We start from the raw sequence: 12,884 nt of genomic DNA, 5'->3' as shown, positions 1-12,884 counted from the left end.
AGAAAATATGTGAGGTTATGTGATCCTTAGCATTGAATTAAACATCATGTTGTCAATATTGAATGATTTGATGGAAGGGTCTGTTCGAGTTCTACCACAATGAAGGTAGTTTTTACATGTTACGCATGGGAATCAGAAGATCTGTTGTTTTTGGACATCAATATAAGTATACAAATTTTGAGGACAGAGCAAGAGAAAGAGTATATGATGTAAAATTGTCATCCATTATTTTGTATGGTTTTTCGAAAATTCTAGGATGATGAGTAAAAAATGGAGTGCCGTTTTTCTATTGTGTTTTTGCATGATAACTCTATCATTTAACGTGTAAAAAAGTTGTGGTTATGTAAGATGTGTTAACAAATTTATGGAATAATTTGATAAATATTGCCATTTACATGTAATGATGGTGGTTGGCCCCCTGAGCTCCTAGGGGGTAACAGGATTGATCTAAATTATCCAGCTGATGTTTTGCCCTATCCAAGATGGCACTCGTCCTGAAACATACCTTTCTCAAAGTCAGTCCTTCATTTATCTCACCTAGCCTTTTCCATTTTATAGCTTTTCTATGCACAATCTATCTTGCCGTACAACCTGTGGGGTTCGAGGCAGTAAAGGATAAGGGAATATCGAGTGTAAGAGTAAACAGTGAAGCATCTTTTAGACAGTGGGTGAGGGTGCACTGTAGTGGTGTGCTAGAAGTAAAATTGAGGCACAGCGAGGATGTTGACATAGGCGGCACCAATGTCGAGCTCCATCACGATGTATGAAAGTCGGTGGAGTTACACGCTAGCAACTGGGGTCTTTAGATCCCTTTTTTCTTGCTTTTTATAAACAAGAGTGATCAATGTTCACTTTGTGGATGAATGAATTCATCCTGACTATTGGAGTGGCTTCATAGCTTGCTAAGCTGATGCACATACTGATCAGTCCATCTGGGAGTTTGTCGGATAGTGGGGGGAAGACTCCATGTTAAGGGCGAGAGTCTAGGGTAGGGTGAGAGTGTAGGGGATAGAGTATATAAACTGGGGTATCAGCCCATTTTGTTGTAGTCTATTACAGACGGCCATTGGAATCTAGACCCAAGGGTACCTGAGACGTAACTACATGACTCTCCATTTTTTGGCCGCCAGACTGTTTTTCAGATCTTCGATATACAGGTGGGATATTCAGAGTGTCTGAGTGTGGGAAATGCATGAGTAAAAGTAAAGTCCATGGTACTCCTTGGGATTTAGTCACTTATTTGCAGTATCTTGGTGGAGGTCATGGGAAACCAGACGTGGACCCCTTGCTCACTATTCTTAGAAAGGCACAGCTACACCCTACTGATGAGGTTCAACCAGACCGAAACACATGTCTGGGGTTGCTGTTGGTACTCTTGTTCAGAGGAGAATTGCCTAGCGTTTCGGTGGTGGACTGCCCCAGGGCAGGACAAAGACTGATATGTTTGGGATATTTCTTCTCTGTGAAAGATAGTGAGCTAAAGACTCGTGGGCAGTGGGGCGTGCTGTTACTAGTATATCACTTGTACTGTTTGTATGCCATGTGCCACTGCTGTGTGTCCCGTGTCCCCAGATTAATTTAAACCCATCCCATATGAGGTGGGTACCCTCCCATTGCCTCCCCCCTCATTTATATCTATTGATATAAAAGCTATTGCCCAATATATTACCAGTCCAAACATCATTGAGAAGAATATCACGGCACACATAAACAAACCGCATTCATAAATATATCTACGCAAGTCAAAATCTCTATTGCTGTTCCTATCTATTCTAATGTTGTTTACGTCGGGGGCCCCCTCCTTTGCCATGGTTTCTCCTACATAATGAAACATAAAAGTGTATTAAGCAACTCATACACATAGCAGTTTTTCTTATTTACATTCTTCTCCTTGTACATTTATCATTACCATTTTTTCATTAGCACATTATGACATCTTTCTAATTATTTTTACGAGAGTGAGAAAGAGATAAAGAGAGAGAGAGAGAGAGAGAGCAATTTTTCTTAATCACATTAACTTCATCATAAACATTATTTAGCTTTTTCTTGTAATGTTTCTTCTTCCTGTGACGTTTGTACTTCTTAACTTCCACATTTCCCCTTCTAAGTTTGTGTTACCTCTTCTGCCATTCCCATTTTGGTTTTCTGATTTACGCTATCATAAGCTTTTCCTACGTCCGTCAAATGTATCCAGTATCTCAGCCCTTTTACTTTCACAGCGGTGGGTGTGCAATACACCACTTCATATGGGCCATGAAATCTTGGAGAGTTCCACTGACGTACGGAACTTCTCACATATACCATCTCCCCTGGCATGAGCTGACCTGTTGGACTGTCTGTTGCTGGTGCTATTGTGTCACTTGTTGCTTCTTGCGTGAACAGGGATGCTAGTTGCCTGGCAATCATACGTGCTGCTTTAGTGAGCTTTGTTAGGTACTCATTGAATTCCTCTCTAAGTACTGTTGCACTTCTGTGAGCATCTGAGTGTCTGCGGAGTGGGGAGTGTGCTGTATGCATGCGTCTTCCTGTAGCAATCTCATGGGGGGACAAATGGTGGTCCTTGCTGGGTTGATTTCTCAGTTCAAACAAGCAAATTAACAAGGAGGACTCCCAGGACCCCCCCTTGTTAATTTGCATATTTAAGTAACTTTGGGTCTCACCCTAAATTACTAGGGGAATCCAGACGTGGACCTATTGCTCACTATTCTTAGAGAGCCACAGATCCACCCTACTGATAAGGTCCAACGAGACCGAAACATCTGTCTGGGGTTTCTGTTGGTACTCTTGTTCAGAGGAGAATTGCCTAGCATTTCGGTGCTGGACTGCCCCAGGGCAGGACAAAAACTGATATGTTTGGGATATTTCTTCTCTGTGAAAGATAGTGAGCTAAAGACTCTGGGTAAGTCTCTCGTAACCAGGACTAATGTCTGGCAGAGGGACTTCCAGGACCCCCCCTTGTTAATTTGCATATTTAGGTAACTTTGGGTCTCACCCTAAGTTACTAGGGGAATCCAGACGTGGACCCCTTGCTCACTATTCTTAGAGAGGCACAGATCCACCCTACTGATGAGGTCCAACCAGACCGAAACATGTGTCTGGGGTTTCTGTTGGTACTCTTGTTCAGAGGAGAATTGCCTAGAATTTCGGTGCTGGACTGCCCCAGGGCAGGACAAAGACTGATATGTTTGGGATATTTCTTCTCTGTGAAAGATAGTGAGCTAAAGACTCTGGGTAAGCGTCTCATAACCAGGACTAATGTCTGGCAGAGGGACTCCCAGGACCCCCCCTTGTTAATTTGCATATTTAAGTAACTTTGGGTCTCACCCTAAGTTACTAGGGGAATCCAGACGTGGACCCCTTGCTCACTATTCTTAGAGAGGCACAGATCCACCCTACTGATGAGGTCCAACCAGACCGAAACACGTGTCTGGGGTATCTGTTGGTACTCTTGTTCAGAGGAGAATTGCCTAGCATTTCGGTGCTGGACTGCCCCAGGGCAGGACAAAGACTGATATGTTTGGGATATTTCTTCTCTGTGAAAGATAGTGAGCTAAAGACTCTAGGTAAGTCTCTTGTAACCAGGACTAATGTCTGGCAGAGGGACTCCCAGGACCCCCCCTTGTTAATTTTCAGTTCAAACAAGGCCAGTGGTAAACAGTATACCCAATTTTTCTTTAGCAAGTAACACAATTTTGAGAGTCTCCCCTTCAGGATGCCATTTATTTTCTCAACCATGCCATTCGATTGCAGATGATAAATAGTGCATAATACATGTGTTATTCCCAGCATTGCTGTTACTTCTTTGAACAGATCATTGACAAAATGTGTCCCGTTATCTGAGCGTATTACGTCACAGATTCCCCAGCGGGGAAACACTTCCCGCACTAGGAACTTTGCTGCGCACTTTGCGTCTGGGTGGGCGCAGGGGCCTGCCTCCACCCATCTTGAGAATGGGCAAACCACCACTATCATGTAGGGTGATCCATTGCATCTTTCGCCCATGTCGTTGTAATCTATATGCAACTCTCTGAATGGGCCAGTTGGTTTTGGCAGTGTTCCTTGTAGTGTTCTTAGTGTCATCCCTGAATTATATATCTGACATGTTGTACATTCCATGGCCATGTTTGATATTTTATCCTGCAACCCTGATGCAAACCAATTTTCCTGTATCTCTGCTGCAATGTGTTGTTTTGCATTATGGACTGGGAAGTGAAGCTGTTGAAAAGCTATTTCTAATAGCTTATGGGGCATCACTATTTTACCTGTGTTGTTTTGACAGCACAAGAGGTCAGAGGATGACTGGCTACACCCTCTTTTTTCCTAAAACTCCTTCTCCTCAACAGTTGCTCCTTGTTGTAATACTAATATCTGAGAAATGGGCATTGAATTATATCCATCAGGGTGATCCTCTTCTGCATGTTTCTGCTATATGTACTCACCTGCTGTTTCCTTAGTTAAATATGATGCTTCTTTCACAGCATCGTCTGCTGCTGCGTTTCCTAAAGAGATGACGTCATTGTTGTTTGTATGTGCCTGGTATTTCAGTATGGCCACAACTGTAGGTTCCTTTAGTGTCTCTATCAATTCTTTTAGTAACTCGGCGTGCTGTACTGGGGATCTGTCTGCTCTATGGAATCCTCTCCTCCCCCATCTAGCCAATCCCCCATGTACTGTTGTGGTCATGTATGCAGAGTCTGTGTAGATTGTTACTGCACATCCTTTCGCTGCATGCAATGCTTCAATGAGTGCAACTAATTCTGCTGCCTGTGCTGAGTAATGGGCAGGTAACCTTTTGTTGAATGAGTACTTCATATTCACCTTCCTCTAATCGCACGAGAGCCACCCCCACATGCTTTTCTCCTGTCTCTGAGTTAATTGATGCTGATCCATCTATAAAGTATACCTCTCTTTCCGATAAGGCATTTTCACTCGCTGTGGGTGTGTCTCCATCCTGTCCTTTGTATGTAGCACAATTGTGTGTTTGCATGTCTTCCACTGTGCATGCTTCTGTCAGAAATGTTGCAGGGTTCACTGTTTTACATTTTACTATGTGTATGTTGGCACTGGATAAAATGATCTCATATGGTGTTGCTCTCTGTGTTGTTAGTGTGCTCTTTGATCTCTCTTATATTGCGAATAGTGAATATTCCACAAATAATGTTACAGAACATTTCATCACAATCGCTGCACTTTTCTCTATTGCGAACACTGCGGCAGCGAGAGATTGCTCGCAAGGGAAGTGTCCTTGCATGACTGCATCTAGTGTACCACTGTAGTACGCCAGAGGCTTGTGACCCAAAGATGTTTTTTGTGTTAGTACTGCTTTCATGAGTGTCCCATTGCAGTGCGAAAATAGATAAAATTTGCGTTCATAATCTGGGTTTGCGAGTACTGGTGCTGTTGAGATCAGTTCCTTCAGGGTACTGAATGCGTCAGACATTTCTGTTGTCCATGGTATTTCTGTATGTTCTCTTTGTGCTTATTTGAGTCCCTGCAGTAATGGTTTCGTGTACCCTGCCTATTCTGATATCCAGGGACGGCAGTAGTTGCACATGTCAAGACATTTTTGCATTTCTTTCACTGTCTTAGGCTCAGTTACTGCACGTACTGCAGCTACTCTGTCTGGTATGATTCATTTACCATCTTTTGATATCAATTGACCCAGATATAATACTTCTTCCTGGCAGTATTGTAATTTCCCCTTGTCCACTTTGTAACCTTGGTGGGCCAACAATGTCAAGAGTGTAATAGAATCTTTCCTGCACTCATCTTCATCCTTCCCGCAAATCAGAAGATCCTCCACATATTGAATGATCATGCTCTTTGTGTTGATATTTCCTAGATCTTTATGTAAAATCCTGTTGAATATGCTTGGGCTCTCACAGTATCCCTGAGGTAATCTGCAATGCTCATATCTTGTCCCTCCCAGGGTGAAAGCTGTCAAATACTGTGACTCAGGGTCCAGCAGGACTGAGAAGAATGTATTCTTCAACTCCACCACTGTAAAACATGATGCATTTTTTGGTATGCTACACAAAATTGAAGCAGGGTTTTGGACCAAAGGAAATTCTTTTTGTATGACGTCATTAAGGGGGCGTAGGTCCTGGATCATCCTCCACGGCCCGCCCTTTACTTTTTTGATAGAGTAGATGCAAGTATTACATGAAAAATTTGAGGGTACTATTATTCCCTGTTCTAACAAGGCATGTATTGTCTTTTTTATTCATTCTTCTGCTTCTCAGGACAAGTGGTATTGTTTTACCTTGGGCAGCAATGCCCCATGTTTGAGCTTTATTTTTACTGGTGTCACCTTGCGCGACAATCCTACATCATGTGGGCCTGTGGTCCACAATTCCGGTGGTACCAGTTGCATGTCACCATCGAAAAAAAAAGGGAGGTGGCGCCCTTACCACTGCCATCAATTCTACTGGCACCTGTCTTGTCTGTATCATGATATTGCATGGGATTACGATCTCCATCACTATCTCTACGTCGCTGTCTGAATCAGTAAAGAGGTTATCGCATACGCAGGTCTTACAGCATATGTTAGCATCGATACACAATACTGTTCGCCATTGACACCCATGTATGTCCATTCCTATGACCGCTATTTGTTGTGCGGACACCTGTATCCCATGTATATCTAGGGACATTACTGTTCCTGGCATTATTTCTGAGTGTGCTACAGGGTGGAAAACAAATTCTGTGGGCACTCTCCACTCTTGGCGTTTCAGTCCTGGTACCACTCATTCTAGCATCTTCAGCCCCTGGAAAATCATGTCTGACTCAACTGGTATTCCCCGCACCTCCCGTGCTGTGGCTTGTGTGTGCACTACCAACATCACTCGCATTGGGCAGACCCTGGAGTTGAGCAAACTATTCCTCTTTCAGTGAAGAATATTGTCATATTGAGTTTACTGAGGAGGTCCCTCCCCAATAAGTTAATTGGTGATTATTCATAGTATAGTAAGGGTACTCGTACTGTCTTCCCACCTACTGTTACATCCAAATCTTCTGTGTAAGGAACCTCGACCACTGCCCCATAGAACCCTTTTGTTTCCAATTTACGATAAGATAACCGAAACCTGCCTTCTCGTAGGCACGACTTTTCGGCTACCGAGTCTACCATAAAAATGAATTGTTTGTTTCCTATCTCTGCCCCCACCAGTGGTTCCTCAGCTGCATCGAGCTTTGTTGATAGTACTGGACACGCAAGTGCTCTCTGTGGGCTGTGCAATGCTGAGTACCTTGTGTTTAACCCATTGTCAAAAACATTCCCTGACACCACTGCCACTCCACCAAATGGTGTAGGGGCACCATTCGCTGTTGTAACTAAAGGGTTGCCTTGTACAGGTGTCATGTGTTCGTGGGATTGTGGGTGCTGTTGAACATTACGCGGCGGTGCCCTACGCTCATTTGTGTACCTGTGATCCTGCTGTTCTTCTCTCCCTTCACCGCCCATTGGCAGTCCATATGGGCTTCCTGGGTGGGGATGTCTACACTGTTGTTCATTTTGATAATTATTCATGGGTCTGCTTCTACACTCCCTTGAAAAATGTCCCCACCTTCCGCAATTCCAACAATTCCCTTGTCCTCCCCATGGACCTGGACCTCCATACCCTCCGTACCCTTGAACACCCTCCCTTTGTCCTCTGTACCCACCTCGTCCTCCACAGGCACTTCTTGCTTGCCACTGTGGCCCTCTGTATTGTTCCTCACCATTCCACTGTTTGTGACCGTTTCCTGCCCAATTAGCTGCCATTCTAGCGTGTATTACTGTTGACCCTCCTCTCATTGCCTTTCTGTGGGGAGTGCGGCTACAGCTGCTGTGACCTTCACTAGTTTTGTCTGGATTAATTTTGCCTCGTCTGCCAGCCTTTTCTGTGCTATCTCCTTCTCCCTTTCTTTGATCCTTTTGCAATGGTGTACTATAATTCTCTGTATCTCTGGCCAGCCTTTGGCTTCAATCCCAGCTATTTTATCCAGCGCTTTCTGAACCTCCTTCGGGAGCCCTCTCTTTATTATAAAGTAGAACAGAGAGGTTGATTGGTCCCAGGCCGTGCCCGTCCCCGCTCTCCACATCTCCTTCACCCGTAAAATGAAGGCCATCGCATCTTCCTCATCACCCATTGTGCATTGCATCACTGACTGTAGATCGGGCGTGTCTGGGAATGTGTCTCTTAATGCATCCCATATTCTTGTTCTTACTGTGTTAAAGGAAGCACCGTCATGGCGGTCACAATCCAATGTTATCCCCGGGAAGCATGCTTTCGCCCAAACCCGGTCAGCTTGATCACCTACCGCTGATACCAGCAAGCTTTTAACATCAGCTACTGCCAATGGGACCCCTGCAGTGTTCTTTTCAAATGCATATATCCATTTACTTGCACCTCCTGACAGTGGGGGTAATAACTTTAATAAATGTGCTTTATCCATCTGTGCCCAGGGTATGTAATTTGGCCTCCCTCCTCCACTGTGTTTCAGTGGCAGCTGCAACTTGCCTTTTGTCCCTTTCCCCGTACTCACCTTTTTCCCTCTCTTTCCCAATACTGCCATTCTCCCCATTCTGTTTCTTAACCTTCCATTCCATTCTTCTTCCATTGCCCACCCTAGAGGTGTTTCGTCTATCCCTACTGGTGCCCCTCCTGCTGCAATCCCTATTCTCCTTCCTTCTAGCTCTTGTTCCTCTATGTCGCATCAGAGTTTTTCTGCTCCTCCCGAAGCCATGCGCTCTTCCATCGTTTCCCCCTCAGGCGTGTGTTGTTCTAACTCTATTATTCTTGTCAGCTCATCGTTTATTCGGAATAGTGTCTCCCCCTTCTTCCACCCTTCTTCTGTGGACTTGTCGGGTGTTTGTGACCTCTGTGTCTGATTGATCCTGGAAGTGCCTGATCCATTTTGTTCGCACACATCTCTTAGTCTGGACAGTTCACTTCAGGCTATTGATAACCTTGAGTCTAAATCTTCTGTGAACTTTTCCATATCTATTGCCGGGGTACTCGCCTGTCCAGCCGCTCTCGGGCACTCATATGGTGGGGGTGCTGTGGGTTGTGATGTGGTTGGGGAGGTGGGTTTTGGCACATACACCGGGTCACTATATCCCTCAGCTGGAACTGGTTTTGGTAAGAGGGGGTAAATTCGTACAACCTCTACTGACCCTCCTTCCCATTATTCCCTATTGCCAAGGGAGATGGAACCTGTTCTTTTATTTGCTCTTTTCTTTTTATTAGAGGCACCTCTTCAAATAAACTCTATAGATCAAAGATCACCCTTCTATTCTGCAATTGTTTTGCTTTATATTTTACAAATAGGCATGTGGCTACTATGTCCAATACATTTTTGTCAAATGATCCTCCCTGGGGCCACACCTGTGATAGCCCTTCCCCTTTCAATTCCGTGATCCATTGATCATTGTACTTTGTAATTCTCTCTGCTTAACCTGATAGACTCTGACAGATGTGGACCAATGGTGTTACCGCGCCCATTCTAACCTCTCGCTCTCTGTGTTCCCTCTGCTGGTATGTATTATACAGTCACAATTCTAGCTATACCAGTATTAATTGTCATGTGTATACCACTTGTGCATGACACTATACGCTCACTCTTCACAGGGTCACACTTACAATGACCACTATTCGTGGGACAACAATGCAACAATTTTAATCATTACCAGAATACAGCGATCACAAAAAGACATAACGGGTCCAGTACATAACATTGACCAATAGACAGTTCATGTAGAACATGTAACATATACCCTCCCTACCTCCTCTTAGTGTTCTACTACCAAAGATCTCCCTTGTCCCAATACTTTACACCCTTTACCCCTTAGTTGGCTGGATATTCTCCTGTTGATCAGAAAAAAAAAAAAAAAAAGCGATTCTAAGTTATATTCTGAGTCTTTCCCTTATGTGAGACTCCCACTGATTTCTTCTATTTTCCACTTATTCCCAGCACTAGTCTAGATAGCACTATGCAGCGCCGCCATCTACCCCCCCCGCGGAGGTAGGTTCCCATATTCCCTTTTCACCTTGTAATCTCCTTAATTCATCCTAATGGCCATATGCAGAGAAAGAAAAAAGAATAAGATAATATCTATTATACCCATAAAAGCCCCCTTTCTGTTTTCCCCTCAACTCGATCTGACACTGTATGCTATATTATATATGCAGCTCCTTTTAATGTCGCTCGCCCTTGGTACTCACGTGTCCGCCTTGATCCGAGACCCTCCGGACCCGGTCCGTCCAGGCGCTGCCCCACACTCAATGGCTGCCCCCGGCTCCGACAAGTGGTACGGAGGGTTTTGCAAAGGAGGACCCGTATCCTCTTGCCCTACTGCGTGCGCACGTCTAAGTGTACCAGTTGCCATAGGCGGGCAGCTCTTTTGAGGGGGTGCGCCGTGGGTCTCCGCTGTGGCTGGGGACGTCTCGTGCAAAAAGGAACGAAGGGACAAATCACGTCCCAGGGGTCACCACTTGAAAGTGAGCGTCCCCCACAAAGGCATTTATAACTCCCCAATGAGAGTCAATGATGGACACACCCCAGATGGGAATGAGACGAAGAGCAAGTGTGGGTGAAGTCAAAAAGTAAAAGTTTATCCAAACCAGTATAGGGCAAGCAGAGAACTCTGCAAACTCCGAGAGTGCTCTGCCAAACAACAGCACACATTCACATTTTGTTACAAAACCACGTCACCTATGACATGGGAGCTAAGGGATACATGAATCGATGAGATTGGGCAGTGGGGAAGGGCACATATGGATGTATAGGGGTGAAGCTTCAGGATTGGCAAGGCTCCTCGAGGTGTCATGGTGACGCGCGCAGGTCACCGACTCATCAGGGTGGAGCTCTGGTCAGATGATGGTTGATTGATACATCTTGACTGCACTAATATTTTGCCCTTGTTGCCACACATACTCATTCAGTTGTAGAGGAGGTGCCAGGTGTGACCTGCACTCCAGTCGCCCATTTTGATGTACCAGGAATGTTCACACCAAGATATGTGACATATGACGAACAAATAAACCAGCAGAGAGTCATGGTAGGACTCTGTCCAGTGCCCATCAGAAGAGCAACACCGATTGAAATGCCAATAACCCGACAGCCATGGACAGGACAGTAAGGTATCAATTAAGGCAACCATACCAGCAAATGACATGAAATGAAGATTGCTTAAACACTTTCCCAGAAGAAACTCAAGAGGCCTTAATTGAAGACGAATTGTGACGTCACGAGGGCCCGGACAGACTCACAAATGAAAGAAACGACAATCAATGATGGCACACAGAGCCGAAACATCATGGATAAGGACAGCATGAACTTAGAAGGAGAAACGATGTTGAAATATGAAGAAACGTAACTGTAAAGCAGGATGAAAGTATTCAACCAGCTAACGCCTGTACATATTCTTGTAACGCAAGAAGCTAAGAAACCAGTGCGGCTTGCGATGCTTAGTAGAAGAATAGAGCGCCATGAGCCATTTTACATAATCTAACTCAACGAAGCACATTATATAAGTGATTATATAAGTGCAAGTCCACTTTATACAAAAGCAGAACTAACCCAAGTTACTAAGGGTCAAACAGGCCAGGATTCGTGTTCTAGCAAAAGGCAAGAAGAGAGGCCTGAACCGAAATTCAGTAAAAAAGAAGCTCGCACCTGGGAAGTCGAGGTCAAACCAAGAATGGGAGGCGGATAGTAACTTCAGAGAATCGAAACTTAAAGCGCAGAACAGCCTGCCCCGTGAAGGTCGAGATAAGGAGGCCCAGGCAGGTGGCGGCCAAAAGTAAGAATTAAATGCACAAATAGAAGGAAAACAAAGCCGATTCACAGTGTGCTAACACGTGACTAGCCAAGCGCGAAGAGGTATCAACCTCTGATGTCACCAAAAACAGGAGATACCATAACTTTTCCTGACAAGAAGATACAGTTTCGAGGCTGACCACAGCCAACTAATTGACACATAGCCCTAAAGTAGTGATTGATGGAAGGGAGGCAGGTTGAATCTTGGGGCATCCTGCATCTAGGTGACCATTCTGCATGCTTCTAAATAAAGTGGAGATTTATGCTTGGGGTTATAGCCAGCCCAATCACAATGGACTAAATAATCTAGTGTTCTATAGATAGTAGAACCAATGGGACGTCGTACTTGTAGTGAAGTTTTACATGAGTAATGTAGAGGGAAGGGCGTAGACGCCCACCCGATAAGAGTTATCCAATCTTCACACTCCATTACCATATACAGATATAGCACCTATATATAAGTTGCCTTTTCCAACCAATAGAATTGCATGACAAACTTTTGAGTGTTACACGTCAATGATGACGAATTTTGACTATAACTATTGCTGTTTGAATGAAGATTGGGGGAGTTGAAGCGAGACGGACCATCGCATCATTGTTGATCTCCATGTTTCCCCGTTTCTTGTACTTGTCATTAAACGGACTCCCCTTTGCCAAACCATTGAGTTGTCCTTGTTGATTGGTGTTGGAGTAAGAAACCTGTACCCCCATCCACCTCAAGGTGCAGCTATCTCGTTTTAAAGCATTTAAGAGCAAGCTCTGACTCTATGGGCCAGTCAGGGGTAAATCGCACTCATTTACACTTGGTAGCAGAGGATGGTTGGAAACCATCGATTATTGATTAAAATAAGACACATATTAACTCTGGGTCTTCGGCAATATCACAAGTCCTTCGCCATTCGGCTGAGTAGACTGTGAAGCTTCCCGTGGACAATGGTAGTGTAATTGATCCAAAACTGCAGTGGGGCCTAAAGGGACCCGTTTTAAAAAAACATAACCCTTCCCATTCCTATGGGCGGTGGATCAGGTGAAAGTCTGAAGAAGGTGGTAACGGAGGCGGTGTTCCCGAGGGTCCAGAGAGG

Source organism: Ambystoma mexicanum, chromosome 12 (genome assembly GCF_040938575.1).
Source record: "Ambystoma mexicanum isolate Mex_15411 chromosome 12, UKY_AmexF1_1, whole genome shotgun sequence".
Taxonomy (NCBI): Eukaryota; Metazoa; Chordata; class Amphibia; order Caudata; family Ambystomatidae; genus Ambystoma; species Ambystoma mexicanum.
The sequence above is the reverse complement of the archived record's forward strand: the minus strand, read 5'-3'. Positions refer to the sequence as shown.